Source organism: Epinephelus moara, chromosome 1 (assembly GCF_006386435.1).
Source record: "Epinephelus moara isolate mb chromosome 1, YSFRI_EMoa_1.0, whole genome shotgun sequence".
Classification (NCBI taxonomy): Eukaryota; Metazoa; Chordata; class Actinopteri; order Perciformes; family Serranidae; genus Epinephelus; species Epinephelus moara.
The window spans coordinates 36,062,261-36,075,727 of NC_065506.1; the positions used below are offsets into that span (position 1 = coordinate 36,062,261).

At 42.0% G+C, this 13,467-nt stretch overlaps 1 long non-coding RNA gene across 1 annotated transcript; it reads left to right on the forward strand.

Moving 5' to 3' along the window:
- Positions 1-84: 84 nt before the first annotated feature.
- On the forward strand, positions 85-8,492 carry LOC126384278 (uncharacterized). The gene is made up of 3 exons (XR_007569251.1): positions 85-1,983; positions 2,114-2,169; positions 5,215-8,492. It is a non-coding gene; the product is annotated as an uncharacterized LOC126384278 (long non-coding RNA).
- The last annotated feature ends 4,975 nt before the right edge of the window (positions 8,493-13,467 follow it).

The window sequence follows — 13,467 nt, forward strand, 5'->3', positions numbered from 1 at the left end:
AGACCGGGCAGGAGAGGGGAGGAGACTGCTCTGTGTATGGCTTGGCCTGTCAGTGTGTCAGACACACCATCATTAGAGTTCACTGCCACCACCTCTCTGTCTCTCTCTTTCACTGCCACTTTCTTACACTTCTCTCAAAAAAATCTCATTATCAGAGTTGTTCTTAAATTCCTTTTCTTCATGTTTTGATCCAGTCTAAGTGGCCTGTGCTGAGATATATTCCTGTTTCTGGGTGAGACCTTTGCAAATCCAGTTTTGGCGACTCATGATTTCTATCTGTCAGCTTAAATCAAAGGATTACACAGTCCTAATGGGTCGCGAATGTTATGCATTTCTGTGGATTAGGAAAAGCCTCCAAACACATTTGAATGAAATGAAAAATACATGCTCAAGCTCAGGCAGATTTTTTTGGTCACATTGTTGCACACACAGCACTGTTGTTTCACAAAACAGAGCCTACAATATATTCCTGTACAAGAAGACACTTTTATGCATGGATGGATTATTTAGCATGCCTACTGGGCAAGTGTCAGGCCCCCCTGGCCTCCATCTGCAAAATGTCACCCAAATTAACATCAGGAAGATACTCAAAATGACCAAAAAGAGACACTGAAAGACCACAAAGAGATGCAAAGGGACTGCAAAGTGACACAAAATAACTACAAAAACAGGTAAAACAACCACAAAGAGACATAAAACAACTACAAAGAGGCACAAAGCAACCACAAGGTGACACAAAATGACTACGAAGCAGCAAAAAATGACCAAATAAGGCACAAATTACCACGAGAGACACAAAACAACCACAAAGAGACAATAAACAACCACAAAGAGACATAAAACAACCACGAAAAGACACAAAACAACCACAAAAACATGCATTACAGCTACAATAAGATGCAAAACCACCACAAAGTCTGTGTGTCTTGCTCCTGTGTAGGAGAGGTGGTGGAGCCCTTTGCATATCTGTACCCAGGGGCCCATTGTCTCATAATCAGCCCATGCTTTTAGTGCTTGCAGTCCATCCTCTGAAGGGGAGTCTTTGTGTTTTATTGCTCGCTGTAATGGTCAGTATCAGTGGGGGGTTTATGAAGTTCTGATTCTACAAATGCCAGAGAAGAATCAGTGTTGAATCTACAGCAGAACACGGCTCCCCCTTTTCCTTCCTGCCCCATAAATCCAGTTTTTCCATGCTCACAACATCACACAGTGCCTGCCACTTTCCGCCTGCAAGACTGGTCCTGCTGGCAAGACCAGCTTCACTCGATATTTAAACCAGACTGCTGCGGGGTCTGGACCAGCTGCGTGTTATCAAAACATCTGAATGGACGTAAGAGAAAATGAGGGCAAAGCTGTGGGTTTTGTGTATAGTTTGCTTCTCCTCTGACTGTGCACTTATTATCACTTCTACAGATTAATTCATGTTCTGCAATGCCTGCAGCGTAAACCTGTGTGTTCGGGTGGGCTTGCTGCCATGGGAATCTACTGTAAGTGAAACTCAGAGGGAAGCCTGTATGGGCGATGTTGGCCTCAGTTGATTAACACCATTAATTAATTAATCACTGATTACCCCGAGTGAGTACAGTGAGAAACCATTACGTAACACCACTTACAGAAGCGATATGGTCTGCTCTGCTCTCTATAACACAGAATGATTAATTCCGATCTCTGTTGCTGCTGCTGTTTTCCACACAGTGTCTGCTGTTACCTAACAGTGTTTTTGCACTGGACCTGAAGCCAAGGTGCAGAACGGATCAGGAGTTCTTGCACTCATGTTAATTTCAGTGGCTGTTTGACCCTTACAGGAACTGTGTTATCCACGCACACACCCTGATCGCGTCAGACACAGCGCAATTTAGGTATTTCACAGCATTGTGAAAGAGGCCTACACAGAGAGAGTGTTTCTTCACTGGGGACTGTGTCTCTGGTACACAGGGGCAGTTTACATAATGGCATCCTTTTGTGGTTACATGTACAATATAGGTAAGACATTTATGTATGATTGATTCATTTCTAAACCTCCTTGCCTGAATATTTTTTTGAGAAATCCTCCTCCTCATACCCATTAACTCAGAGTGAGCTGGCTGTCTCATCTCACTGCCTTCTGTTCCAGGATGTTTCTCTCTTCCTGCGTCAGCACCGACCACGTCCACGCACGGCTGCTCAAAGGTAAGACAAGGTTAGCGTATGAAGAAACACATGTACACACACTCCTGCATGACAATTACGTCCTGCACACAGGGCAGATGGGATCTCATTCTGCTGTTTGAATGATTTACTCTGAGGGTAGAGTGTTAGTGGGACGGGACAGTACTGTTACGTAATGCACAATAGTGCCGCCACCACTGGCCTCGTATTAGCTTTGTTTTCTCATCAGAGGGTGATGTATAGTTGGATGACTGTGGCATGGATCTGAGAGGAGGCCAGCAGCTACATATGTTACAGCAACAAGTTTTCCATCGTGCATTTGTCACTTTTCAAATCATTGTTGAATATTGCTGAATTGTGCTTTGTAGTAGTTTTGTTTTCAAAAAGTGGGTCAGAAGAAATGTCTTTGCATTAAAGGAAGAATCCAAATTATCGGCATGGCTGCAGATCTTGAATCTTTGACCAGTTTTGCCAGCATTTGTATTATGGTCACTGAGGAGAGGAGAGGAGAGGAGAGGAGAGGAGAGGAGAGGAGAGGAGAGGAGGACCATCTGCCTTTGCTTTGCCGTCCTCTCACCATCTGTGAGTGGAACATCCTCAGACCTACAGGGCTCTGTCTGTGTATCTGTGCATGTGGGTGTGTGTTGGGGGTATGAGCTATCCTCTCTACGATGTGATGTAACCTGTTTTGCTTGCACCTTGCCCTCAGACAAACGACAAAAAAACACATTCAATTCTCGGGATATTCTGGAGAGACATGATTAAGTGATCTGGCAGGGACATTGTGTTTATTGTGTGTGTGTGTGCTCTGTGTGTGTGTTTGATGTGATTGAATTTGTTTGTATGGGGTCAGAGATAAAACTGGGTGTTTGGTGGTGATGTAAGAGGATCAGACGCTGTGGAATCTGGAGGTTTCCTAACAGGACTAATACAGAAACCTTTCACCCGAAGGTGCTTGTGTGTTTGAAACCAACAGGTTTGATAACAAACATGTTATCAAAGTCACTGTCCTTGTTTCCTAGATTTTGACAGGGTATTTTTGGGATGGCACAAGCGTGAATTAATCTGGTGTAAATTTAGATGTAGCCTTAATTAGTCCAGAGAAGCTTCCCGCACACATTTAGACACTGGAGGTTTAATCTTGCAGAGTGTTGTGCTACTAATTCACTAGTCTTTAAATGTTACCTACTAGTATGCATCTGGGCAAACATACATACATGCAACAATCTCCAGGATAAGTATTACCAAAACAAAAATAGCAGCTTTCATTGTTTCAAGCAGCATGGAGCAGGATTTATTCAAAAAGGATTTGAATAAATCCTATAAAATTCTAAGCCAAGGTTCATGTCAACAATTTTGTTTTTTCCAGTTCTAGGTAAGTCGCTTCCCAAAGGTTGGATGGCATATAGAAATTTTGAATGATTTACTCAAAGGGTAGAGTGTTAGTGGCACATGACCAGAGGTGGGTAGAGTAGCCAAATATTGTACTCAAGTAAGAGTACTGATACTTCAGAACAATATTACTCAAATAAAAGTAAAAAGTAGTCATCCAAATAATTACTTGAGTAAGAGTAAAAGAGTATTTGGTGAAAAACTACTCAAGTACTGAGTAACTGCTGAGTAACGTCTGATTTATTTGTAAAATAAGAACATGAATGTAATCAATCAATCAAAAATAATAATCTGCAAATTCATGTATTTTAAACGATACCCCTTTAACTAAAACAAAAATAAATTAAATCTTTACAAACATAACATAAATCAAGGCACAAGAAACACAAATATATTCTTATATATACTGTACATATATATATATATATGTAATTATGTACTCAGAGGTGGATAGGGTAGCCAAATATTGTACTCAAGTAAGAGTATTGTTGCTTTAAAACAGTATAACTCAAGTAAAAGTAAAAAGTATTTTGCATTAAAACTACTCTGAAAAGTACAATTTATCCAAAAAGTTACTCAAGTAAATGTAACTGAGTAAATGTAACTAGTTACTACCCACCTCTGCACGTGACAGTATTACTGCTTAAACACAATAGTGCTACAACCATTGGTCTGGAATTAGTCTTTTTTTCTCTTTAAAGTTTGACAAACAGTTTGTTGAATTTGTTTCAGATCCAAGATGAGGCCAGCAGCTACAGTGTTAGCAGGCTAATCAATTAGACTGCAATGAGCAGATGTTATGGAAGCATAACAGCAGTCTTCAATGTTTAAATCATCATTGAATTATTGCTAAATGATGCTTTGCCAACATTTCTTATGGAAGCAAATAAGAGACTTGCACTAAGTATTTCAGTTTAAACAGCCACAGAATACTTAATCATGAAATTTAAACATCAATGAACTCATAGCATTAAAAAATGTCACTTTGTAAACCATGAATCTGAAAGTATTTGTCCTAAATACATCTCTTCAAACTCAAAATATGAAAGGTCTTGATTTGGAAATTCAAAAGCTGTATTTGAATGTTTTTTTTCCAATGTTCACAACTTCAGATCCAAAAATAAAGTTTCAGAATTTCAAAAATTCAGGGTCAAATTCAGATCTAAATACTCAGGTTGCACAAAATCAAATAGAACAGCAGATATAGTACAATCAAACTGGACAACTCACCAGAGCCCCATCATTCTCCATGTAGTCATCATTGGGTTTCAGTTTTTGAGCCGCTGTCTTGGTCGCATGGCCTACAGTCTGTGCTCTGGTAGGCCTGAAATTGGTTGCCAATCCTGTCCTAGGTAGCCCGAATGTTGCAATTTTTTTTTTTTTAGTTGAATTTTTAAATTTGAATTTGACCAATGGAATTCGAGCAACCTGAAACAATTTTTCTGAAGTTCTGAAACTTAAATTTTTGGATCTGAATATATGAACACTGAAAAAATATATTCATGCACATCAAAAGATTTCATATTCTAATTTCGATGTGGTGAATTCAGAACAAATACATTCAGATTCACTGTTTCCACTATTTTAAAGTAAAATATTTGAATGATATTAATTCAGTGGTGTAAATTTCAGTATTAAGTATCCATCCATCCATTTTCATTATTCCGGGGCCAGGTCGCACGGGAAGCAGGCCAAGCAAAGCACCCCAGACATCCCTCTCCTCTCCAACGCTTTCCAGCTCCTCCTGGGGGACCCCAAGGTGTTCCCAGGCCAGACGAGATATGTAATCCCTCCAGCGTGTTCTGGGTCTGCCCCGGGGCCTCCTACCAGTAGGACGTGCAGGGGGAGGTGCCCAGGAGCATCCTATCTCTAAGGCTGAGCCCAGCCACCCCACAGAGGGAACTCATTTCCACCGCTTGTATCCACAATCTCATTCTTTCGGTCACTACCCAGAGTTCATGACTATAGGTGAGGGTTGGGACGTAGATGGACCAGTAAATCGAAAGCTTTGCTTTCCAGCTCAGCTCCCTCTTCACCACGACGGACCGGCGCAGCACCCGCATCACTGCAGAAGCCGCACTGACCCGCCGATCCATCTCACGCTCCATTCTACCCTCACTCATGAACAAGACCCCAAGATACTTGAACTCCCTTGCTTGTATTCAGTGGTTGTTAAAATTAAAGTACTTATGTGTCATATTTGCTTCCATAATTTCTGCTTTCCAGCACTTTGGGAAACAGGGAAAGCTCGAGGAGAGGAGAGGAAGCTTACCAGCACACATTTAGACAACTGGAAGTATAATCTTGACCTATGTTGTGCTTCTAACTTGATATTTTTAAAATCTTACATACCTATATATATTGTGGCAATTTTACACAATATCCATACATGCCACTATCTCCAGGACAGGTTTCACCAAGACAAGAAAAGCAACTTTCATTGTTTCAAGCAGCAGAAAAAGGATTTAAATATATCCTACAAAATTCTGAGCCAAGATTAATATCAACTTTTTTATCACAGTCCTAGGTTCAGTCACTTCGTAAACGTTGAATGACACACTTGAGTGGAAACTTTTTTGGCCTTTTTATGGCAATAAAACCATAAAGATTAAGAAACAAGGTCAAAGTTGTAGAAGCCACCTCAGTTTCCTTCCACAGCGGTGAAGAAAACAAATTCCGGAGAAGCTCACTGTTCAATGTCTGAAGGAGATCATAAAACTGATAATTACACAGAGTACACACTGTTCACAGTGTTAAAATGGACAGAGAGAGAGAGGTCACCAGAGATTGATAGATATGAAATGCTTTGTATGATATCTGCTATCTAGATGTGTGGCTATGTTACCGCAGCACCTCTGTTCTCTCACTCTCGTCTTACTGTCCACAAGGTCTTATTACTCAAAATATTTGGGTTTCAAATAAGGACGTCCTGTGTTATCATTATCAGTGCTCTGCTGTCTGAACATATTTCATAACTCCTGCTTTGTCTGTGTTTTGTGCATGTTGTTGGTGCTGTGTTAATGATCTGTTTCTGTGTCAGACTAATTGTATGTTTGATTGTAAACACTGGTGTTTTTTGTCAAAGTGTGTATCTGTCTGTGTGCATGTATTTGAGTCAAGGTCAGGACGTTGTTCCCATCTAGAAGACCTGTGACTTCATTTTCAACAATTACATAACTCCCCTCTTATCTCTCCTCCCAGACTTTCCTTCAACAGAGGCTAATTTTCATTCGCTGACTTTTAGCAGCTTTCTTCAATCCCCAACAGTATCAAGCCTCTTATCTCACATCGGGTCAGACCAGCAGTACGTATAGGTTTGATTGCCCTCTTCTCTCAGAGTGTGTGTCACTGGCGGTGAACAGCAGCGCTCTCCATTAATCACAGGCTGATCGCAGCTGAACCTGAAACTCGGGCAGATTGCTCGGCGTGTTGGCCTCCGTCCCTCTTCAGTTTCCCTTCAGCTAAGCTCAGGAGGACCACAGAGTGGATGGTGCATTGATGTGAAGCAGTAATGGGCTCGTGTCGAACACAGCCAGCCAACAGCATTAAGGTTACCAGCATGGGTTTCGGGCCTGTCTTTTAAATGTGGCAGCAGTCACTGAATAGCAGTGTGGCTGCTCTCGCTGCCATGCCTCCTTGGCCTCCCTGTATTGGCTCTGTGTGTCTGTCACTGCGGATCGATGCAGCACTACAAAAGCACACAGTGTTCAGCTCTATCGGCAGAGTGGCAGGGCTAATGGGGAGCCTGTCTGGCCAATCTTGGCCTGACCTAGCCAAGCTGTCACTGTGATCTGCCCACCCCTGAATACAAATTATTGGATAGAAGGGATCCACAGTGCTCTGCTTGGATTGGCCATCTACTCATCTCTGAGCTGACATCATTGGCCACCTGCTGCAAAAATGCAGAGGAACCTTATCTGAGATGAATCCCTCAAAGACTTGCCAGGGTTTGAAAGTCAATATAGGCCTCATATCTGGTGAACGCATAACACGTCTTCAGTAATTGGATTTTTCCAGTCACACGACAAGCAGGTCTGTGTCAGTCTATTGACTGGTCTGTGTAAAGCATCAATCATTAACCTGTGCTACTATGACACGGTGTGACAGGAAGGGATGTGGAAAAACACACTGCAGTTGTTACACATCAGCTGCACTGCATCCGTCCTCTTCCAGGGGACACTGAACTCAGGTTTGTTTTGCAATAACATGTAATCCTGTACCACGGAATGCTACAGCTCTTGGACCCACTGAGGTGTGTGTCTGGAAACTTGTGTGTGTGTATTTATGTGCGTATGTGTTTTCCCAGCTGCACTGCATGCTCCACAGTACACCCTAGTGTGGGATGATAAGTTGGAGCAGAGTTTTTTGGTGGATGGGTCACTGCAGTTCACTTCATTTTTGCTCCTCTGCACTGCTGAAGAATATGTTGCATAATAATGATTTCAAAAAAAAAAAAAAAAAAAAAGCAAATGAATCAGGATTAGGATTCTCCTTTGCATCTGTTGGACACTTCTTTGCAGACTGCATAACTCTTATCAGGAAGGATTAGATTGGCAGATTGGGGCGGAGCAGAGTTCACCCAAAAATCCCATTAAGAGCACATCAGAATTTGGGATAGATGGATTGTATCATATTCTGTTGCATAAGACGACAGAGGAGCCCCTACCTCTTTTCACCCCTGCTGAAACATTTCTCTTTCTGTCCAAATGAACGCGCCTCCTGTGATGTCACAGTGGAAATGCTCTACTAACGATGAGACCAATCAATACACTCTTTGCTATGAGTGTGTGATGTGTGTGTGTGTGTGTGTGTGTGTGTGTGTGTGTGTGCACGCGGGGACATGCACTTTCTAATTATAGTTGGTAATGAATGGATGACCGTGTGCTTTCAGATAAATCCAATAGCACGGACGGGTCAAGGCGACAAGCCAGAGCTCATTTTTTACACCTCTGTTGAATCCCCGCTCAGACATCCAGGAATGTAATGAAAGATCTCATCTAAATGAAAGAGACTGCAAATGTTTTTTCTCCTCTTCTTTGAATTTAGATCAAGGATTTTTCTGTTACGTAAACGCTTTTATGCTCACCTGCAGAGGAGCTCAGCTCAGGAGGTATTATGAAAAAAAGAAAACAATCTTGTGTACTAGAAAAATTTATTGAGGTCATATCTTGACATGGGGGCGACACTGTGGTGCAGTTGTTAGAACCTGTCAGCTTGGGCCTTTCTGTGTGGAGTTTGCATGTTCTCCATGCGTCAGTCTGGGTTTTCTCCAGGTTTTTCGGCCTCCTCACAGTCCAAAGACGTGCGGGTTAGGTCAACTGTTGACTCTACTTTACCCTTAGCTATGGATGTGCATGGTTGTCTGTCGAATGTAAAAATAGTGTACATAGCTACGATGACATCACTTATTGGTTTGTGGACTCCAATTTTTGAAGCCTAGAGTTCAGCATATTGGCTGTCACCATCTTGGTTTTTTTGGAGCCAGACGTAACCATACTTGGGCGAAAGGCTGGTGCCATGGAGGAGCGAGGGGTGGATCTGACTGAGAACCATCCCGGCGGGATAAGCAGCAATGTTTCTGTAAAAATCAACCGCTTTTTGACACTGAATCAGCAGCAATGACTCACTAAATAACAACCGGTTTTGTTGTTTGTTGATCTCAAACAGTGCTCTGCAGCTTCTGCAGGCATCTTGCCAAGGTGTCACGCTATCCACCATCCCCTTCAACTCCCAATGACAAAGTCAGCACATATATTAGGTCACTTTAGAAACATTTATATGATCCACATGAAGCATGCAAATGTAACATATTCATGGGTTGCAGAAACATACAACTGCGCAATGTCAGCAGGGATCAGCACCAGCGCCCCAGCAACCTTGAACAGGATAGGTGGTTGCAGATAATGGATCACTGACTACTTTGACATTTTGAAATATAAGCTTATTCCGAGAGTAAGATAAGAAGATCAACACCACTCATATTAGTCCATTCAATACAAGGCTACAGCCAGCAGATGGTTAGCATATTCATTCATTCATTTTCCGTAACACTTATCATGTTCGGGGTCATGGGGGTCAAGGAAGCTGGCAAGAAGCAAGGTACACCCTGTGGACACGTCACCAGACTATCACAGGGCTGACTTATAGTAACAGACTACCATTCATGCTGACATTCACACCTGACACATGCAATCTCCTCACAGAGGGGCTTCCCCACCCACCACCCCGAGTTCGAGCAAGGAACCCTCTTGCTGTGAGGCAACAATGCTAACCACTGCGACACCGTGCCACCTCGGTTAGCATAGCTTAGCATAAATACTGGAAATAGAGCGAACCAGCTAGGCTTACTAATCAACACATTTTTTTTATTGTGGAAAAAATTTTAATCTAAAAATGTCAGCTTGTTTTATGGGGGGTTTGTGCCAGAAAATTTCTTGAATGGGTGCAGTGACCTCTTCTTCCTCTATGGGCTCTCCATGCAGACAACCAGCAGAGAATCCAGGTTTTCCCATTATGTTGGAAAACAACATGCAAATTAGTACAATATAAACTTTATTTCTTGGAGAAATAGGATGCAACATTGCCAAAAGAAACAGACTTGATTAGGTAATCATAATCCAATGTGATAACTTTGGTGCATCAGGGCAGATAAGAGTGAAATCAATGGCTGTTTTTGTTTAATTGCATAACTGGTCTTAGTCATGCATGAGCAGCTGATCTCTGTAGGCTGTGTTCCTTTTACAAACTGCAGAGGAGAGCTTAGCAACACTAGTGTTGGATGTGGAGTGGCAGTTTAGTTTTGTGCAGAAAACACAAACAGACGGAGGGAAATTGTCATCTAGGATGATGATTACCTGCCACGCATTCAGGTGCACATGAAAATTGCACAGGTAATGCTTTGGGATTCAGTGTTTCATCACAAGATCAGTGACACACTCTGTCACTCTCTGCATCTTCTGTCGCTCTGCTGTATTTCTCCCTTTGTTTCTGAAATTGTCGGCATCTCAGGATAATTGGTACATGTCTCACCCAAATTTCCAGGTGCTTATGGCATTGTGAAACTGCAGCAGGAAATCACTATGATGATGTATGCTATCAAATTTGAAGGGTGAACAAGCACAAACTCACTCAATTTTGCCTTTTTTCTGGGTGAGGGCCTGAGGCTTTGTTAGCAAGCCTACCGCTTCTGTGTGTGTGTACTGTTCTCACAGACTGTGCATGAGCAAATATTACCTCGCAATAATCCCTTTTGTTAGAGGAGAGAGCGCCTGTGGCCTCGAGACAGGCTCAATGGATACATTTAATGCAGAATCTATGCTTCACAATGAGCTCGGAGAATGTGGGAAGGACACATTATGGCAGATAATTTAGATCATGGCAACATTTGCATCCAGTTTTGTAAACACAGATTTATTCATTTCACATCGCAGTCAGTGCATTTGCATTTATTCTAGATTGCATTCAGTGTTTAGAATTTGATTACGTCCTTATATTCACAGATATTTAAGAAGAGGACGTATTGAATTTTTAACTATGTTGTTATTTTTACAACAAGGCACAAAATACACACACAGGACCTATGCACTTGCATTGATGGAAAGATGTCTGAGCAAAGGGGCTGCCCATGGACAGGCACCCTGAGTAGTTGGGGTTTATTGCCTTGCTCATGGGCACCTTAACAGTGCCCAGGACATGAACTGGCACCTCTCCAGCCACCAGTCCACACTCTGTACTTAGTCCATATGAGAACTTGAACTGACAACCCTCTGGTTCCCAAGCAAAGTCCCCACGGACTTAGCTGCTGCCATCTTGATATTATGTAAGACAACAGCAGAGGGGAATCTCTACAAAACTACAATCAAATGCACAACCTTTGATTAAAAAAAAATGTATGAGATTTTTGATCACTGAAGTGACTGAGAAATATCCTTGTTTCAATAATGAATCATATAAGTGTCACTAATACCCCTTTTCCACTAAAATAAACACATATGTGCGTTGTTTTTAAACACGCAAAAACCTGCTAAAAACAGGCCATACACTGCTTTTTTATTGCCAGTGTATGAGTATGCCATCCAGTTTTTCTTTTTTGTCTTTATTTCTGTATGCGGTTATACAGATATTGTATTTGTGCCTCTCAGTTTTGCCAGACTTGGCATCTTTATTTCTGGTGCGTCACATTTGATATCACCCATCATGGAAAATAGGCTTAGTAAACAGTAGAAGGCAGAACGGAGGCTAATGAAAATGTTATCAAACTCGATACGGACTAATTTGAAACAATGTTCGAGTGTTGCTTGGATGGAGACAGACAGAATTTGTGGCTGAGATGACCAAGAGTTGCAGAAGTTACAGACAGTTGCATCGAAAAAGGGGTGATGTTTCCATCACTGCTGATGACAGCTGGAGCCAATAAATACTCACGACATTGTCCCAGGAATGAGTACTGATTGTAATCTTTCTCACTAAAGACAAGAGCAAGATGTTGCCGGGTGTTAGTGTGTTTTTTTGTCTAATGGTAAAGGGCCTTCACAGTGACAAACTCACAGAGAATTATCATTTAACTCTGCTCTTCCCCTCAGCTATGTGTGTTTAAGCTCATAGCTTTGGTTTCACAGCCTGCAGCTTTCACTGCTCTCATAGCTGATGTATGCACCACATGCTACCTACTGAGTATCGAATGAGAGACAGACCAAAGTCAACAACTACCTGGTGAATATTGTTGAACATTTAGCAGCTAAAGAGTCAGATATTTCCCTCAGGAGCTGGTGGATACCAAAAACTGAGCTAAAAGAAACTGAACTATCGGACTGACATCCACTTGAATGCTCATGTTTCTTTGTACCCATTTTGCTTTAAAAGAAAAAACTGATTACCGTGGGAGAGAGGGATTTGATTTTCTCTAACCAGTCACCAGAGACCAACGTAGAAAAGCCATGATAGTTGTATCTATCTTGTCTATAGCGCTCGCCATTGGTGTTATTACTCCTCATTGGTTCCAGTGCATGAATTTGTGCTTCCTAGGACGGCAAAGATGTGACTTGTCATACTTTTCCTTACTCTGCAAATGTTTGGTTTACCCTGACCCTAACCAGTCTCACTCCTCTTGCCAAAACCAGTTCAACCAACAAAGGCAACATATACGAGCCAATCAGAGGGAAAGTATCCTAGGAAACGCTAATTTGCTTCCAGCACACCGCTTTACACTGCCTTGGCCCTGCCAGTGGTGCTAATTGGTTGTTTTTTATTTTAACTGAGAACCTGCTGTTATATGTCACAATGCCAGATGAATCATACAGCTCGAACTCAGTGGTGTGGGTGGATTCAAAGATCCAGACCCAGGCAAAAACACAGTATACTGTATTAATGCAAACTGACTTTTATGCAAGTCAGTCTTCACAGTTTTTATTATTTATTTTCTTGACCGAGACTCAGCTGAACTTAGGTTCGCCACAGAAATGTTTAGTTATGTTTCACCGACAGTCTATAAATGTTCATCATGTCTATAAAGTTTTCTGCTCGCACCTCTGCTTAACCTCAATCTCCTGTGTGTGTTTCTCCTCAGTTCTAGAAATATGTTTGTTAAATCTTTCCACTTGACATGAAAGACTGACTCTACAGTGGTGCTTCTACACACCATATTCAACTATATATGAATACAGACCATGCAGTGTATCAACACGCATCAATGTGTTGGTACTGCAGGGTCTTGTGTGGTATGTAATGAGGACCTCAGGGCCAGTCAGGGGAAACAGTTGGATACAACAGAGACTGAGGTGAGTGTGGAGGGTGCGAGAGCTGCTGTTTGCCTCTTCTTACTTCTCCTGTGGGGAAGCAGACAAACAGCGTCCTCCCTCCAGGCCAGCCTGTGTGACTATTTGCTTTCCACTGTGGGGCTTTGGGCTTTACAGGTAGACACACTGGGAG